General features: G+C 41.8%; 1 protein-coding gene across 5 annotated transcripts in view; it reads left to right on the top strand.

Moving 5' to 3' along the window:
- The first annotated feature begins 382 nt into the window (after nucleotides 1-382).
- ELOVL7 (ELOVL fatty acid elongase 7) overlaps nucleotides 383-17,475 on the top strand; it is a 112,328-nt gene continuing 95,235 nt past the window's right edge. For all 5 annotated transcript variants that reach the window (XM_030927967.1, XM_030927969.1, XM_030927970.1 and 2 more), the window contains exon 1: nucleotides 383-571. The gene's annotated coding sequence lies outside the window, so the exon portion shown is untranslated. The remainder of the gene's footprint in view (nucleotides 572-17,475) is intronic.

Genomic DNA, 17,475 nt, shown 5'->3' on the forward strand with positions numbered 1-17,475 from the left:
ATGCGAATTAACCCTCCCATTACCCTTTCAGGAACAGGGAGTCCCCTTTTTCTCCGCCTCCAGCCTCAGCCTCAGCTTGGTTTTCCTCATTTCGGATTTTTCTACAACTCATTCTCAAAGAGTCACGCGTGACGACAATTTCCACTCTGCTATGTCAGCCTGGAGATGTCCCCCAAGTGATGGCATCTGCTCTCGGAAAGAAAGGTCATCGGTGCCACGACCAGCCCCGCTAGCCCAGAGGAGCCGGTGAGCCCCAGTACAGAGTCAGGGCGCGCAGCCGAGGCGAGGCCAGGGCGGCCCCCGCCCCTCCCGGCCGCTCCCCCTCGCGCCGCGCCGGCTCCTCCCTCCCGCCCTCGGCGGGCACCTGGCGGCTGCGGGCAGGGGGCGGCGCTGCGCGCGTCACGCGTCTGGGTGGGATAGCGGGCAGGTGACACCCGGCGGCCTCCTCCACTTTCCAGCCCTGTCGGCGGCCGGGACAGCAGGGGCCGCTGTGAGGAGCTCCGCGCTCGCACTGCCAGCCGCCGCCCTCTCTCCCGCGCGCCCTGGGCGCTTCGGCTCCGCTCCCTGTGCGGTGAGTGCGGGGCTCCAGGCCGGCGGGTAGGGGCCAAACTTTCCCGGGGCGCGGAGGAGAAGAGACGGGGGAGGGAGCCAGAGCCGAGGGAAACGGCGTCGGGAGCAGCCGGATGGAGGAACCTGGGCGCGGCGCGCGAGAAGTGGGACCCGGGTCCGGGGGCCCCGGGAGCCCGGCCAGGCCCTCCCTGGGCTCGGGAGGCGCTTGGGAAGTTCTGTCCCAGCCGCCTGCGCGTGGGGAGGGCCGAGGCCCTTTTCCGCCAGAGCGCGGGGCCGCGGCGCTCACCTGCGCCTTCTCCGGGCGCCCACTCCCGGCAGCATCCCGAAGGGAAGGTCGGGCCCGGTGGGCGCGCTAGGGAGCTGAGCCTCGACTGGGGTCCCGCGCGGCGCCGGCTCTGCGGAGCGGGAGGGGCAGAGGTGCTCGCCGGCGGGACTGGGAGGGAGAAGGACTTGCTCGACCTTGGACGCGGAGGTCATTGTCCCAGCTCCGGGGTCTGGTCTCGCTAGCCAGCCCCCCAAATTCCGGAGCCCCTTTCTTTCGGTTTCCTTCCTTCCCCTTTGGGCGCTTTTTTTGCTCCCGCGGCCGGATGAACTTGGGGCGCTGTCCCTTCGGCTCCCCGAGCCGCATCCTGTCCCGGTGGCTGCTGCTGGCCGGGAGGAGGCTGATGAATACAGAGCCGTGGAACAGGTCGTGCCGGAGATGGAAACAGGAAAGCCTGTTGTTTTGTCGTCCCAGTTATCGTTGGTTCGTTGGGAAATGGGCTTTCCCCCTTCAAGTCAGCGTGTTTCAAACTTCACCCGGTGCGGACAGAGCGCTCTTTGGAGCTCCCTGGGGAACTCGGGATGGGAAGGAGCGGGTCTTTACATCTGTCCTACCCCCTGTGTAGTTAGTCCCGCGCCGACTGAAGAACAGTTTTAGCGACCCGAGTTCCTCGCCAGTGGTCTTTTCCCTCTTGCTACGATCTCCCCTTGGAAAGCATATTCACTTTAACCCTGTGCTCTCGGATTACCCTTTATTTCACTCCTCGCTTTCATTGCTTACGTGCTCCCAAAGGGTCATCGGATACCTGGTGGCTGCGTCTGCGTTCTTACCGCGCACCAGCTTATTCAATTCCCTTTCTTTGTAGTTTCCCTTCGTACTACTGATCAGAAATTGGTCTCCCCAAGGTCACCGAGAACCAAATAAAATCCACCCCTCACACCGTGGCAGACATTTATCAGTGTTTAGGTACCAGGCACTGATGTCAGTTCTTGTATTAAAGCTTTTAATCTTCACAACGATCCTGGGAAGTAGATATTAATATTACTCTCATTTTAATGATGAGGTAACTGAGGCACGGAGAGGTTAAGTAACTTACCCAAGGCCACACCCATCTCAGCAGTAGGAGATTCCAACTCTGGAGTTCTGTCTCCAGCACTGGAGCTGTTAACCACTGTCCTACACTGCCTCACCTAGAGTTCCTTTGCTCTTCCTTATTTTCTGAAGTCCCGTGCTGTTTCAGGCATCGCTGACCAGGCTGTCAATCTCAGGTCCCTCCTTTCCTTCTTATGTGTCTTTATACTAGTTTAGGATCCCCACACGCTCCCCCCAGCTTTTTTTTTTTTTTTTAAGAAAAATAGATTTATGGGACTTTGTTGCTTAATCTATCACCTGTATTTATCTGGCTTAAGATTCTGTGCTTTCCATGTCTTCTTCAGTTTTAGTGTAACATCTCTCAGTGCACATTATAATATTCTACTTGGACTTGACTGGCTTTTCCCCAAAACACCGCTAGATGCTCATTTGCATTAAGGGTCCTGCCATTATCCTGGTCTCCACGGTGTCTCATGCCATTCCTCTCCCATTCGTTAAGTATCTTCTATTCAATTTTTACGTGGTCTCTTCTAGCCTTTATCAGTCTCACCCATCCCATCCTCTCTTCACCACTCTCTCTCTTCCCCACTTTGAACACATCATATGCCCTTTTCTACTACTTGTTATCATCTTTTATGTTTGCTTTCCACAAAAAGATTGCAAACAACTTAGGACATTAAACCTTCAGGCCTTACAGTAGTAGTTGCTTGATAAATATAGAATATGATACAGTGTAAATTTTGGTAGCACAGATCAGGCAGATTTGATGATGGTGGAAATTTTTAAGCCAGGTTTTATAGGATGTTAAGGAGTTTGCATTGGAAAATGTGGAGAAGCTGGTAGACATTGTAGATGAAGGAGAGAAAGGCCTGTGTTCACTCCGTTGTCACAAACAGGTACCCTGCTGTTCTGATGAAACATTACATTTAGAGGTATAATGAAGCAGGGCAAATCAGCGGAGAACCATTTATCCTTATCTTGACAAAACAAAATATGAAAACGCAGAAAGTTAAAAAAAGAAACCCTTTTTATTGAAAAACAGCACATACATAAAAGTGCATAAAACATAAATGGACAGATTAACACAGTAGATGTATTCAGCAGTAGAATGACTGTGTTATTCTGGCCATAGATAGGCTACAATCAGGCCAAATAGGAATCTTTTCACAAAACCTGTGTAAGGTGAAGTGAGCCTGGACTGCTCCCAAGAGGCATTGCCAAGAAAGAATTGGCTGTGCATGGAGAGGCTTGAGGAGAGGAGAAAATAAGACTGGGAATTGGTACTAAAAGGGTAAAATCAGGGAGCCAAGAAGAGAGTTCTGACCCACTGAGCATAATTCTACCACAATGAATATTTAACCAGGTTGCTTTTGTCTCTCTTTTTCTATACATATTTTCCTACATCATACTCCATATAGAATGTTAGTATTCTCCGGCTGGGCACGGTGGTTCACACCGTAATCCTAGCACTTTGGAAGGATGTGCCAGGTGGATCACCTGAGGTCAGGAGTTTGAGACCAGCCTGGCCAAAATGGTGAAACCCCATCTCTACTAAAAATACAAAAGTTAGCTGGGTGTGGTGGCACATGCCTGTAATCCCAGCTCCTTGGGAGACTGAGGCAGGAGAATTGCTTGAATGGAGGTCGCAGTGAGCTGAGATCATGCCACTGCACTCCAGCCTGGGCAACAAAGGAGACTGTCTAAAAAAAACAAAAAAAGAAAGGTTTTTTTTTTAGTATTCTGTGTTTTCCATATAATACCCAGTAAGCATTTTTCATCTTATGTAATTTTCAGAACTCATATTGTTTGTATTCTAGTAATTATAATGTGATTTACTTAACTAAAACTCTATTGTTGGACAAGTATATTAGCAACAAATTATAAACAACCTAAGTTATAGTAATACTTATCTTTGCAACTGTATCATTTTACAGATTGGGACTCGTTTCCTAATGATACTGTTCCAGAAGTAGAATTACTTTGTCAGCAAGTATGGTCATTTTTATGGTTCTCAGTACACATTGTCAGATTCCTAAAAGCCATTTTAAAAAGAGGATCAATGCATTTTGCCTAACTTTTCTCTCTATGAAGTAACAGCAATTCAGTTAAACATGAACAGTATTATTAAATGTTGTATCAGTTTCCTCAGGCTGCCATAACAAAGTACCACAAACTAGGTAGCTTAAAAAAACAGCAGTTTATTGTCTCAGTTCTGGAGGCTACAAGTCTAAAATTAGGGTGTCAGCAGTGTTGAATCTTTCTGAAAGCTCTGAGGGAGAATTTGTTCCGCACTTCTCCTAGGTTCTGGTGACAGCAGCAATCTCTGGCATTCCTTGTGCCAGCATCACTCTAATCTCTGCCTCTGTCTTCATATGCATTCTCCCTTTGTGTCTGTGTCTTCACATAACCATCTTAGAAATACACCAGTCATATTGGATTTAGGGCCCACCCCACTCCAGTATGACCTCATTTTAACATCTGTAAAAATTCAATTTCCAAATAATAGGACACTGTGAGGTATTGGGGGTTAGGATTTCAGCATATCCTCTTTGGGGCACACAATTCAGCCAGCCATAGGGTCTTCAAATATGCATAAAAGAAAGCCTCTATCTGCAAATAATTTCTAGACAAATTGAGAAAGTAGGATTGTTTCTAATTTTTGAGATTTGTTTATTCTCCATGATGTGCCACTTGTGCTTATCAGTTTTAAGATACGGAAGGATGTTTTTTTTTTCCCCCAAGACAGGGTCTCTCTCTGTCACCCAGGCGGGAGTGCAGTGGCACAATCATGGCTTTCTGCAGTCTCAATCCCCAGACTCAAGCAATCCGCCCACTTTAGCCTCCCCAGTAGCTGGGACTACAGACACATGTCACCATGCCCGGCTAATTTTTTGTATCTTTTATAGAGACAGAGTCTCACTATGTTGCCCAAATTGGTCTTGAACTCCTGGGCTGAAGTGATTCTCCTGTCTCAGCCTCCCAAAGTGCTAGGATTACAGATGTAAGCCATTGTACATGGCCTGGTAGGATGCTGTTTACCAAACATATAATTCTGGAGCCATGATAAATGTTAGCATGTTAAACTGACAATAGCCAGAATTTCAATAAGATACATCATATAGCATGGAAAGAAGCATGCCATAAACACAGTTTTAGAAATATGTCTTACATGTGTTTCAGTGACTCATCCAGTTTTGACCAGGCAGTTACGAAAAGTTAAAAACTAATACCAGTTGGGCATTTTATAACATTGGTCTTCTAAAAAATTTGAAATTTCCATTATTTCTAATTGGTTTCTAAAAGTACATGTTATTACACTGGCAAGTGAAATCACTGTTTTTGTAAATGATAGAAGTTGGCATACCATCGTAATTTCCTTTCTTTTTTTTTGAGACGGAATCTTGCTCTGTCGACCAGTAAAGTGCAATCTTGGCTCACTGCAACTTCTGTGTCCCGGGTTCAGCGATTCTCCTGCTAGCTTCCTGAGTAGCTGGGACTACAGGCTCACGCCACCATGGCCAGCTAATTTTTTATTTATCTATTTTTGGTAGAGACGGGGTTTCACCATGTTGCCCAGTCTATTCTCGAACTCCTGAACTCAGGTGATGATCCGCTCACCTCGGCCTCCCAAAGTTCTGGGATTACAGGCATGAGCCATCATGCCTGGCCCATCATAAATACATGTATATGTATATATGTGTGTGTATATATATATATTTGTTGTTGTTGTTGTTGTTGTTTGTTTGTTTGTTTTTTTAGACAGTGTTTTACTCTTGTCGCCCAGGCTGGAGTGCAATGGCACCATCTCTGCCCACTGCAACCTCTGCCTCCTGCGTTCAAGTGATTCTCCAGCCTCAGCCTCCTGAGTAGCTGGGATTACAGGCACTCACCACCATGCACGACTAATTTTTATGTTTTTAGTAGAGACAGAGTTTCACTATGTTGGCCGGGCTGCTCTTGAACTCTTGACCTCAGGTGATCTGCCCTCCTCAGCTTCCCAAAGTGCTGGGATTACAGGCATGAGCCACCACACCCGACCCATAAATATTTTTATACAGACTGTTATTCAAATGAAATAAGTTTCCACATAGCTTACAAGTTCCCCATGTTAAAGACAAATCTTAATCAATCTGGATAAGCAGCTACTTAAGCCATGAACACCAGCAGCCCTGCTTCCTGGACTTTCTAATATAGGGTAATAGAGCCAAACCTAGATAAAACTGGGGAGTTTCAGAAGCTGCATACTCAACAAACATTTGAGTGTTAGCTTTGTGTCAGGCAAAGTGGCCGGCAGGATGCTAAAGCCAGTCCAGGTCCATATATAGATAAATAAATGTAAGTTACAAAATTACAGTTCAGTATGATAAACTGTGCTGTGATATACACAGACCAGGTCCTGGGGAAGCAAGGCAGAGGTGGGCAGACAGGAAGTCCTTCTGAGAGGAGAGAAGGAAGAGTGTGAGTTAGAGCAGCTGAGAAATGGGATGAGGAGTGGGAAATAGAATCTAGGGAGAGAGAGTGCAGGTGCGATCAGGCAAATGCAGATACTTTAAAGTAACCAAGAAGAGGGTGTAAGTTGAAGTTGCCTAGGCATGTAGAGGCCAGGCTTACTGAGAGCGTTGTTTGACCCCAAAAAGGTTTTGGATTTATCATAACGTCAGTGGGGAATCCTGGGAAGCCGATAAGAAGGAAAAGGAACTGTTAAGTTTTGTATCTCTCTGGTGCTTGTCATTTCACCTTTATGAAACCTCTCCTCCTCCCATCAAGCCTTTATCTCCTTCGTTTCCCTATCTGATTTGGAAAGGACAGCTACCTTCCTTGTTTACATTAGACATCGTTTTTTTTTTTTTTTTTTTTTTTTTTTTTTTGAGGCAGAGTTTCATTCTTGTTGCCCAGGCTGGAGTGCAATTGACGTGATTTCAGCTCACTGCAACCTCCGCCTCCCGTGTTCAAGTAATTCTCCTGCCTCAGCCTCCCAAGTAGCTGGGATTACAGGCATGCACCATCATGCCTGGCTAATTTTGTATTTTTAGTAGAGATGGGGTTTCTCCATGTTAGGTCAGGCTGGTCTCAAACTCCTGCCCTCAGGCAATGCACCTGCCTTGGCCTCCTAAAGTGCTGGGATTACAGGCGTGAGCCACTGTGCCCAGCCTACATTAGATATCTTGATTATGCTTAGCTTGCATGTGAATTTTGAAACAGAAAATCAACTTCATGGGCATCGTCTGTACCTCTGTCCTTACAGGATACTCAAGGCTGCATTTACATTTAAAACATCTTATTGAAAATTATGGGGTGAAAGGTTTGTCATCTTTTAGGCATAAGTAATAGTTGCAATGAGTTTCTTTTTTGTTTTTTGTTTTTTTTGAGACGGAGTCTCACCGTGTCACCCAGTCTGAAGGGCAATGTTGCGATCTCGGCTCACTGCAACCTCTGCCTCCCAGGTTCAAGCAATTCTTCTGGTTCAGCCTCCTGACAAGCTGGGATGTCCCCCTCCCACGCCTCCCCACCACGCCCGACTAATTTTTGTATTTTTAGCAGAGACGGGATTTCACCATGTTAACCAGGCTGGTGTCGACTCCCGTTCTCAGGTGATCTGCCCACCTCGGCCTCCCAAAGTGCTGGGATTACAGGCATGAGCCACTGCGCCCGTCCTGCAGTGAGTCTCTTTACATGTATTTTCTAATGAATCTTTTGAAGCCAGCAAAGTCTGGCTTATCATATGCACAGGTATAGAAAGGTGAAAAAAACAAAAAGGGTGCTCAGGCTACACTGTTAGAAGTATGCAGCCAGGGTTTCAACTGAGGTGTAATTACAAGGTTTAGGCTCTTCCCACTCTGAATACTTACTCTGTGGATTGATATATTTGAGAATATAGGAGGCCCTAGGACTCTGATATCTTACAATAGTTTTGTGAGGGCATAAGGGCAACCATAAAAATAAATACAGACTTTTTAGGGTCAATGGTAGAAATGTGAGATCTAGACAAAGAGAGTTTCATTAGCAGCCCTTAATCTAAATGCAGCCCCATCCCCCAACTCTTCTCCTTCTTTCTGTCCTAAATTTTTGGGTTTTGTCCTAATAGCACATTTGTGATTTGTTTGTGTGTTTATTTTAATTAAATGCTCTAACAAGGGCAGAACAAAAGTAAAGGGCACTTATTGCTTAAGGGTGACTTATTTTAAGTCTGTTCAGGGACTTCTCTGTCCCTCATCTTACCTGTCTTTTTGTGCCTTCTTCAGGCAGACAGTGCTGTGTTGCATCCTGCAGGACAGAAAAATTTATGTCTCAGAAATAAACCAGCCATTGAACAATGTTGACCCACATTTTAATCCCTCTGCCGCTTATCATTCAGTTAGCTAGAAAGCACAGCTGATAGCTTCATCCTTCATCCTCTTCTTTGTAATTCCAACAGGTGTGACTTTAACTTGCAGAAAGAAAGAAGATAGAAATGGCATTCCTAGGAATCCAGATTCCAATGACTGATTATTCAGTAGCTTAGGGTGAGTTCCTGAGCAAATGTGGAATGGAATTTTTAAAATCAAGCTGTGAGAAACATTATTCATTGTTCAAAAGGAAAAAAATGGTAGTGGATGTGATATTTAACATAAAATATAGTCAGTGTTTTAAATAAAGTGTGTGTGTGTGTGTGTGTGTGTGTATATATATATATGGTTGAACATACGCAGTTGCCCTTTCTATAGGTGAATAAACAGTTGGATGTTGGCAGTTTGCATATGGTTCATCCTGATTCAAATACAATCCCGTTGACATCTAACAGTTGACTAATGAGCCTATACTCTTCATTTCCCTATAAGCACATGGGGTGGTGCCCAGACATGATGAACACTGGCTTCTAGTAGTCTCCTTCCTTCTCCAACTGCTGGGTTATTGGCTTAACAACAATTTATTGTATTTATTGAAAACATGTTAGTGCCAGTTATACTTGTTATTGTGATAGATAATTTAGATGTGCATAAACTTATGAAATGTAAGTGCAAAAAAAGAATATTGTTATTATGAAAGGAATGTTGAATTCTTTGGAAAGGTTCCATAAAAGTGAGTCACTAAGGGGTCAGGAAAACTAAAAAAATCAGAAAGATGGCTGGGTGCAGCAGCTCATGCCTGTAATTCCACCAGTTTGGGAAGCCTAGGTGGGAGGATCACTTGAGGACAAGAGTTCAAGACGAGCCTGGGCAACATAGTGAGACATCCATCTCTACAAAAAATTTAAAAAATAACGGGGTGTGGTGGCATGCGTCTGTAGTCCTAGCTACTCCAGAGGCTGAAGTGGGCGAATCCCTTAAGTTCAGGAGGTCGAGGCTGCACTGAGCTATGATTGCACCACTATACTTCAGCCTCAATGACAGAGTGAGACCCTGTCTAAAAAAAATTTTTTTTAATAAAAAAACAGAAATTGTAAAAATTTGAAAAATATCCTGAGCTTGCCTTAAAGTGTGTGTAGTTGTTTTATTTTATTTTGTTTTGTTTTGTTTTCAATTCACTTAGAAAGTTAAAATTGGAAACTGTAGAAGATAAGTTCTAGGTATGGTTTATATCAGAAAAATATTAGCAAGGAGCTCTTCCTCAAGGATAGTCTTGGGACTACTTTGTCTTTTATTTTCCCCGAAATGGGATCTCACTGTGTCACCCAGGCTGGAATGCAGTGGCATGGTCTCAGCTGCTGCAACCTCTGCCTCCCAGGCTCAGTTGATCCTCCCAGGCTCAATTGATCCTCCCATCTCAGTCTCCCACGTAACTGGGACTACAGGTGTGTACTACCACGCCCGGCTAATTTTTGTGTTTTGGTAGAGACAGGGTTTTGCTATGTTGCCCAGGCTCGTCTTGAACTCCAGAGCTCAAGTGATCTACCCGCCTTGGCTTCCCAAAGTGCTGGAATTACAGGTGTGAACCACTGTGCCCAGCCCTTGGGACTACTTTGGAAAATTGGAGAATTAATACCTATTTATATTTTTTAAGAAAAAGTAAATGTTTATGGTATCTAAATTTTTGATTCTTTGCTATAAATAAATTTTTAACAATCAACTAATCAAAACTAGTCAGAATTCCTGCTCCTGTTAGTCTGACTGTAATAGTTTACGCTATAGTGTAGTACGTAGTCAGAACCTTCACTTAGCATACCGTACTAATGATATATAATCAACTCATACTTCTTATTTTATATGATTTTTTGAGAGACAGGGTCTTACCATGTTGCCCAAACTGATCTCAAACTACTGGCATCGAACATTCCTCCCATCTCAGCCTCCCAAGTAGCTGGGATTACAGGTTTAAGCTACTCTGCCTGGCTCATGCTTCTTATTTTAAATTGGGCTTTCATTAGTAACATCTATATAACATTTAAGTTTATTTTAATAATGTGAACCAATATGTAGAACTTAGAGCTGGTTCCTACCTGCATTAAATGGCTTACATAAAAACTGAAAGCAAAAATACATACTATAACATTAGCTAGAGTTTATTAAACTTGAAAAATTTATTAGTGTTGTTAAGCTGACAAGTTGAATTGGTCAAGGTGTAACTTATTTTAGATTCAAATAGTAGTTATAAAAGTATAGTTATGCTTTTCTGACGTATGAGTAGGTTGATGAAAAAAGGCCAAACTTAAAAAATTATAAAAATAAAATGATATTTTACAATAATAAAATATAAAATGATATTTTATAATTATAAAAGTATAAAATATCATTTTATATTTTATTATTGTAAAATATCATTTTATATTTTATAACAATAGCAATTAAGCACTGGCTATATTCCAGCCACTGTGCTAAAGTCTAGTTATGCCTTATCTCATTTAATCCTCACAGAAGCCCTAGAAGGTGGTATTGTTCCCATGTTATAAGCAAGGAAACTGATACAAATGGAGGTGAAGAACCTTGCCCAAGATCACATGATTAGTGATAGCACTGGGGATCAGACCTAGTTTAGTCTGAACTCCAGTGCTCATGTGCTTACTACTTTATAACTTAGTACTTTAAAACTGAATTTAATTTCTGATGTAGGTTTAATTTTTTTTTTTTCTTTTTTTAGTGTAAACAACTTATTTGAGAGGTAATCCTAGACATTACCACAAGTTGGGGAGTGGGGAAGTGAGACAGGAAAAGGAGGCAGCCAACACAGGGAGTGTTAATGAAGAGTCTGCTATCTCTGTGGACACCTGGCACTCAGTCCCAAGGGACATCTCTCAGCGTTGTCCCACCCAAGGAGCTGAGAAGTGAAGCTTTTGCTGGGACATGAGCATGTTGGTTGTTTTTCAGAGAAACATTAGTGTTTTAAGCTGCAAAGGACCTGAGGAGTCATTCAGGCTGACCTTTTATGCTGTTGAGGACATGATGCCATTTCGTTTAGCCAAGACCACAAGCCTATTTAGTATGTTGGGACCAGAAACAAGTTCTCCCAGCTAGAGCCCAGGTGCTAACTGATAATCATATTTTCATCATTAGCCTTAATTCTGAATATGACTTGACACTAAATTTTTGAAGCTCTTGGATTGCCCACCTCCATCTTTGTCTACAAGTAACAACATTAATTACTCCTGCAGATGTTACTGTAGAATATGTTACTATAGACTTACTGTAGAATATGGCAGGGCGAGGATTATGCTTCCTCCATATTACAAGTACAGAAACTGAAGCTGGAGTCAATGCAATGCTGTGCCTAGTCCTGAGGCCCATGTATTATAAAACCTAAACCTGAACCATGAGTAAAGGTGTGAAAGAAGAAGCGGTATTATTTTAGCAGATGTGACTAAATTACCTAGCCCAAGCCCTGGACTTTATGTAACAGCCCTCTTCCTTTTCTCATTCTCTGCCCTTAGCACTTGAGTTTATCCCCATTAGGTGACTGCCTGAGTATCTCACTCATGGAAGTGGCACTTTTGGAGTTGGGAAGGGGAAAGGTTAATGGAGAGTTAGTGTACATTGCTTTGGTGTGCACTCTTAAAAAAAAATAAAAATAAAAAATCTGGCCGGGCATGGTGGCTCATGCCTGTAATCCCAGCACTTTGGGAGCCCGAGCAGGCAGATCACAGGTCAAGAGATCGAGACCATCCTAGCCAACATGGTGAAACTCCATCTCTACCAAAAATACAAAAATTAGCTGTGTGTAACTTGGGAGGCTAATGCAAGAGAATTGCTTGAACCCAGGAGGCGGAGGTTGCAGTGAGACAAGATAGCACCACGGCACTCCAGCCTGGGCAACAGAGCAAGACTCTGTCTCAAAAAAAAAAAAAAAAAAATCTATCAATCCCCAGTCCTTTGGTTTTACTATTTCATCAGTAGACAGAGCACAGAGCAAGTATGAGTTGCCATCTCCTTATTAATAGGCAAATATGTGTTGCTGCTCAATTCTGATTGTAACACTGCATGTGGTGTGTGCTCTAAACTCACTTTTAGAGACCAAAAATTCTGAGGCTCCAAGAAATTTAAGTGAATTTCCCCAAGGACACCTGAGTGGTGGCTGGCAGACCTGGATTCCTAGAATATAAAGATTCTGACTATACATCTTGCTGCTTACTACATGTTGCCTTAGAGTTTATTTTCTTCAGAAAAAAAGTGCTGGTTTGGGAGAGGCAGCAAATATGCTTATGAAATAGGAATATTGCAGATTTTAAATATGATCATATATAATTCACATTCTACTTTTTTCCCAGAAAGACTTGAAATCCTTGCAATAAATATATTAAGATCTGAGCATTGAAGGGGAAAATCTAGGTAATGCAGTTGTGATAAATGGAACACTAGATTTTAATGGTTAGCCAAGAGCTTATATTGAAAGAGTAACCACAACTCTAATGGTTTGTTTTTTTGCTTTTTAAAAAGCATAAATATGATGGCCAGGCATGGTGGCTCACGCCTGTAATCCCAGCACTTTGGGAGGCTGAGGCGGGTGGATCACCTGAGGTCAGGAGTTCAAGACCATGCTGGCCAACATGGGAAAACCCTGTCTCTACTAAAATTACAAAAATTAGCCGGGCGTGATGGTAGGCACCTGTAATCCCAGCTACTCAGGAGGCTGAGGCAGGAGAATCGCTTGAACCCGGGAGGCGGAGGTTGCAGTGAATCATAATCTCACCACTGCACTCCAGCCTGGGCAACAGAGTGAGATTCTGTCTCAAAAACAAAAACAAAAACAAAAAAAGCATAAATATATAAGGTACTTTTTGTCCTAGAAGTAAAGTGCAAAAGGAATTTATCAAGTTGGCTCTAATAAAGAGGGTCTTGAATCGCTTTATGGATAATACTTTAACAGTTTTGCTGAAGATGCAAAGACATTTTAAAAATTAATATTGGTTCTTGATAACTCACTAATTGTGAATGTTAATGAAGGTAAACTCTTTGAAAGCATTTCTCTAAAAACTCCAGGGCTAGGCTAATAAGATTATCCTGATGACGTATACAATAAAAACTAGCGCTAGATGGAGCAGAGCCTTTTAAAACTTCGGACTGCTCTATGGATGGACTTCAGAAGGTCCATAAACTCCCAAAACATCCCATTTGTGTATTCATGTAATCTCTGGGGAGGTGACCCATAGCACCATAGTCTCAAATTTTAAAAGCTATTATTTAGAAAGGGATGAAATAATATATGTAAAATGCTTAGTAAAATTTAACTTACTGTATGCATTATAAAGGATTGACCTTTAATGATAATATTGAAATTAGGCAAATTATGTTGACATGAACCAAATGTACAGACTTTATCCATGTTATAAGGACATGATTATTATAGTCAGACAGTAGAATAAAGGTAATCTCCTGTGTCCGTAGTAGTTTCCTTTCTGTTGTCCTACTTGTCTAGGAAGAAAGGTTTTTACTTTTTACATGTTAAATCAGTATTCATTCATTTATGTAATAAACATTAGCTATTTGCAGTGTGTTAGACACTGGACATATGAAATCTAGAAGTTATCTCTCCTCATTTTTTCTCTTTCTCATGCCCGTATATAAATTAGCAGCACTCATGTCAGCTATGTCAACAAATTACATCCTGAACCATCTACTTCAGGAAACTCCTACTCCTGCTGTATTACCACAATCAATTCTCTACTAAGCAAAAATTATTTTTTAAAATGTAAGACAGATAATGTCACTGCTTTGCTTAAAAGCCTCTGATGAGAGTTCCAGTTTCACAAGATGAAGAGTTCTAGAGATGCATGGTAATGATGTTGCACAACAGTCTGAATGTATTTCATTTAATACTGAAATATACTTTAAAAAATGGTTAAGATGGTACATTTTAAGTTATTTGTATTTTACTATAAATTTTTAAATTGGAAAATGAATAGTCATACTACCAAAAAGAAAGAAAGAAAGAAAAAAAAAAAAGCCTCTGATGGTTTCCTCTTGTACCCAGAATAAAACCCAGGTACCTTACCTGAAGTTGGAAGACCATCAGTGCCCATCTGTCTGTGCCATCCAGCATCACTGTCCTTGTGCCCTGCTTTCTGTTCCTCTGCTGTTATCCTTCAGGACCGCTCGGCTGCCACATCCTCCCCAGTATTCTAGCTCTTTCTCACTACCCTTCTACTATTACAGCCCTCTGCCCCGGTTACTATCACTTCACTCTGTTGCACTTTATTTTCATCATCACTTTTGCCACTATTTGTCTTATTTTTCTGTTTGTATCTTTGTTTACTTGTATGTCTTCCCACAAGAATGTAAACTTCATGAGAGCCGGGATCTCACTGTATCCCTAGTGTCAAGAAGGCTGCTTGGCACATAGCAGGTGCCAAATATTTGTTGAATAAATGAATAGAGACATGGTCCCATACCTCAAGGACCTGACAGTTTCTGATACTGTCTAAATCTCAGGAGCCCTGAGCTGTGACTGTGAGCAAGGACTTTAAGAACCTGTCAGCCAGGCCTCATGTAGAGAATAGACAATGATTTCTCAAAATGAAATGATCGGGAGAGGAGAAAGAGGAGCAGATGATGTAGGAGGCAAAGAGCCAAAATTACAGTAAATATTTCCTCTATTCAAGGGTAGAATAAACTTTTTCTCTCTTCTATCTCCCTGCCCATCTAAAATAAAAACAAGAGAAAACAAAAATAAAACTATATATCAGTAGCCACTCATGAACCTTGCCTAAGCCAAATGTAAAATGAAAGTGGTGTAAGATATTGTATGTCACGTTCCCAGAAATGCCTGACTCCTGTGCATCATCTGCCCTTAGAGAGCCCATTATGAGCACTCAATTGTATGAGTCAATATGTCTGCCTTGCCAGAATGAGACCAAAATCTTACCAGCCTTTCCATCATTCCAGAATTATCTTCTCTAGTATGCCTTTCTCCTATGACAATCAAAACTCACTCTTTCCATCCTGCTGTCACAGACAGTTAGATTTATAGACAACTGGGCTTTTGTGTTCAAGTGTTCATTAATATTTTTCATGGTAAATATAAAAGATAGAGGGACTTATGATATAGACAGATTTTTTTGTACTTGACATGCAAAAATCTTCCATGTAATCAGAAAAATCAGATCGTTTTCTGACTGTATTAATATATGCTGACTTTAGAAATATAGAAAACTTATAACAGAAAATAACAAATAAAAAAAACTTAAACAACAGAGAAAACAGATATCCCTTATAATCTTACCAACCAGAAATAACAATTGCTAACATTTTGATAAACTGGTTTACAGCTTCTTGTAGCCTTTTTAAAAAGGCTGTTGAAGTTTTTCTTGAGGAAAAGAACTGGGAAATATTTAGATGAGGAACAAGAACCATCTCCTAGTATGCTTTTTTGGTAAGCTCTAAACATAAAATATAAACCTTTCCAGCATGAACATTTTATTTCTTTCTTAAAAAACTCTTATAGAAATTTCTAAACATTTATAAAAGTAGAATGATGTAATGAACTGATATACTCATCACTTAGAATCATGGCTAATCTTATTTCCTCTGTAAATATTTCAGTATACCTCTAAAAATAAGGACTTTAAAAAATTACAACCATACCATTATCATGCCTAAGAAGTTAAAAATAGTTCCTTACTGAAACCTGAAAGTTTTTAAAAACCACCACTTGGTTATGACTAAAGTAGTGAGAGATTCTTGGGTAATACGATGATATGCAGTCTGAGGAGCAAATTGTATAAATAATCACAAGAAAAGTTTTAAAACAATAGGATTAATTTATTTAGCTGTGCTTACTGCATATAGATAACTATTAATACATTAGTAAACAATGTGTCATTTTATATTTTAATAACTTTGCTATTTCGTTATTGTCATGATTTAAATTCAAAATGCAATGTTGACCTATGCCTAATGATTTTTTTAAAAATCTCTTATGCATTTTTGGGCTTAGCACAGGGAAATAGTATGAACTGGATGCATAAAAGTCAGCATTTTGACATGTTTCCATAGGTTTCCATACTATGATACAGTTAATATATTTTTCTAAAGCTATAAATACCTGAAGTAAAGTAAAAATCAGATATTAGGCATATGCTTTGTTAAATTAATAAAGCAGAACAAATCCATTCTTAGAATTTCAGTAGAAATAATTTTTGTGCTCTTAAAGACATAAGTGAATTTTTTTTTTTTTTTTTTTTTTTTTTTTGAGATAGAGTCTCGCTCTGTGGCCCAGGCTGGAATGCAGTGGTGTGATCTCAGCTCACTGCAAGCTCCGCCTCCCAGGTTCACGCCATTCTCCTGCCTCAGCCTCCCGAGTAGCTGGGACTACAGGCGCCCACCACCTCGCCCCACTAGTTTTTTGTATTTTTTAGTAGAGACGGGGTTTCACCCTGTTAGCCAGGATGGTCTCAATCTCCTGACCTCGTGATCCACCCGCCTCGGCCTCCCAAAGTGCTGGGATTACAGGATTGAGCCACCGCGCCCGGCCGATATATGTTAATTTTTAATGAAAAGTGCTCAGTCCTCCAAGTCTCTGCATAATTTATTCCTGTTATAATTTTTACCATATGAGGGTGTAACAGAGAGAATGCAGGGAGCAGCAAAAAAGTTTACTTGGCTGAAAGATTAGTTTATCAGGAATCAGAGTGCAAGGTGAAGGTGAGGGGTAAAAGGGGTCCAGTTGATGAAGCCCATGAGCAGGAATTCCAGCTTGGTTCCAGACTTCACTAACAAATTGCTAGAGGGTTCTGAAAAGACAAAGGACCTGGTGAGAGGTGCTTTGAGCTGGGGATTCAGATTGCTGCCTTGACACACTGTTAGGGGAGAGGGATCTAGGGGTGTAAAATGGAGGAAATTGAGGACTTGGTCCAGCACAAAGCCTAGACGGGGTTGTGCCTCTGTGGATGGAAAGGAGTGAGAAGGGCAGAAAGAATGAAAGAAAGGTGAAGAAGGGGAGAGTCTGGCTGTGCAGGAAGGATAGGAGGCCAAGGTTGGGTCTGTAACGCGGGTGGGTTGTGGTGCCAAAACTGGTCACCTAGGGAAACTAGGTCAAGGGCATGTGTTGGTTGTGATCACGAAAATTCCTTTATTTCTATTCCCTATTAATCGTTGCAGGTTAAGTTAATAAATTACATGCTCATTTGTAGAATTTGTGACTTTTCA

The sequence above is a fragment of the Rhinopithecus roxellana genome, chromosome 3, assembly GCF_007565055.1.
Source record: "Rhinopithecus roxellana isolate Shanxi Qingling chromosome 3, ASM756505v1, whole genome shotgun sequence".
Classification (NCBI taxonomy): domain Eukaryota; kingdom Metazoa; phylum Chordata; class Mammalia; order Primates; family Cercopithecidae; genus Rhinopithecus; species Rhinopithecus roxellana.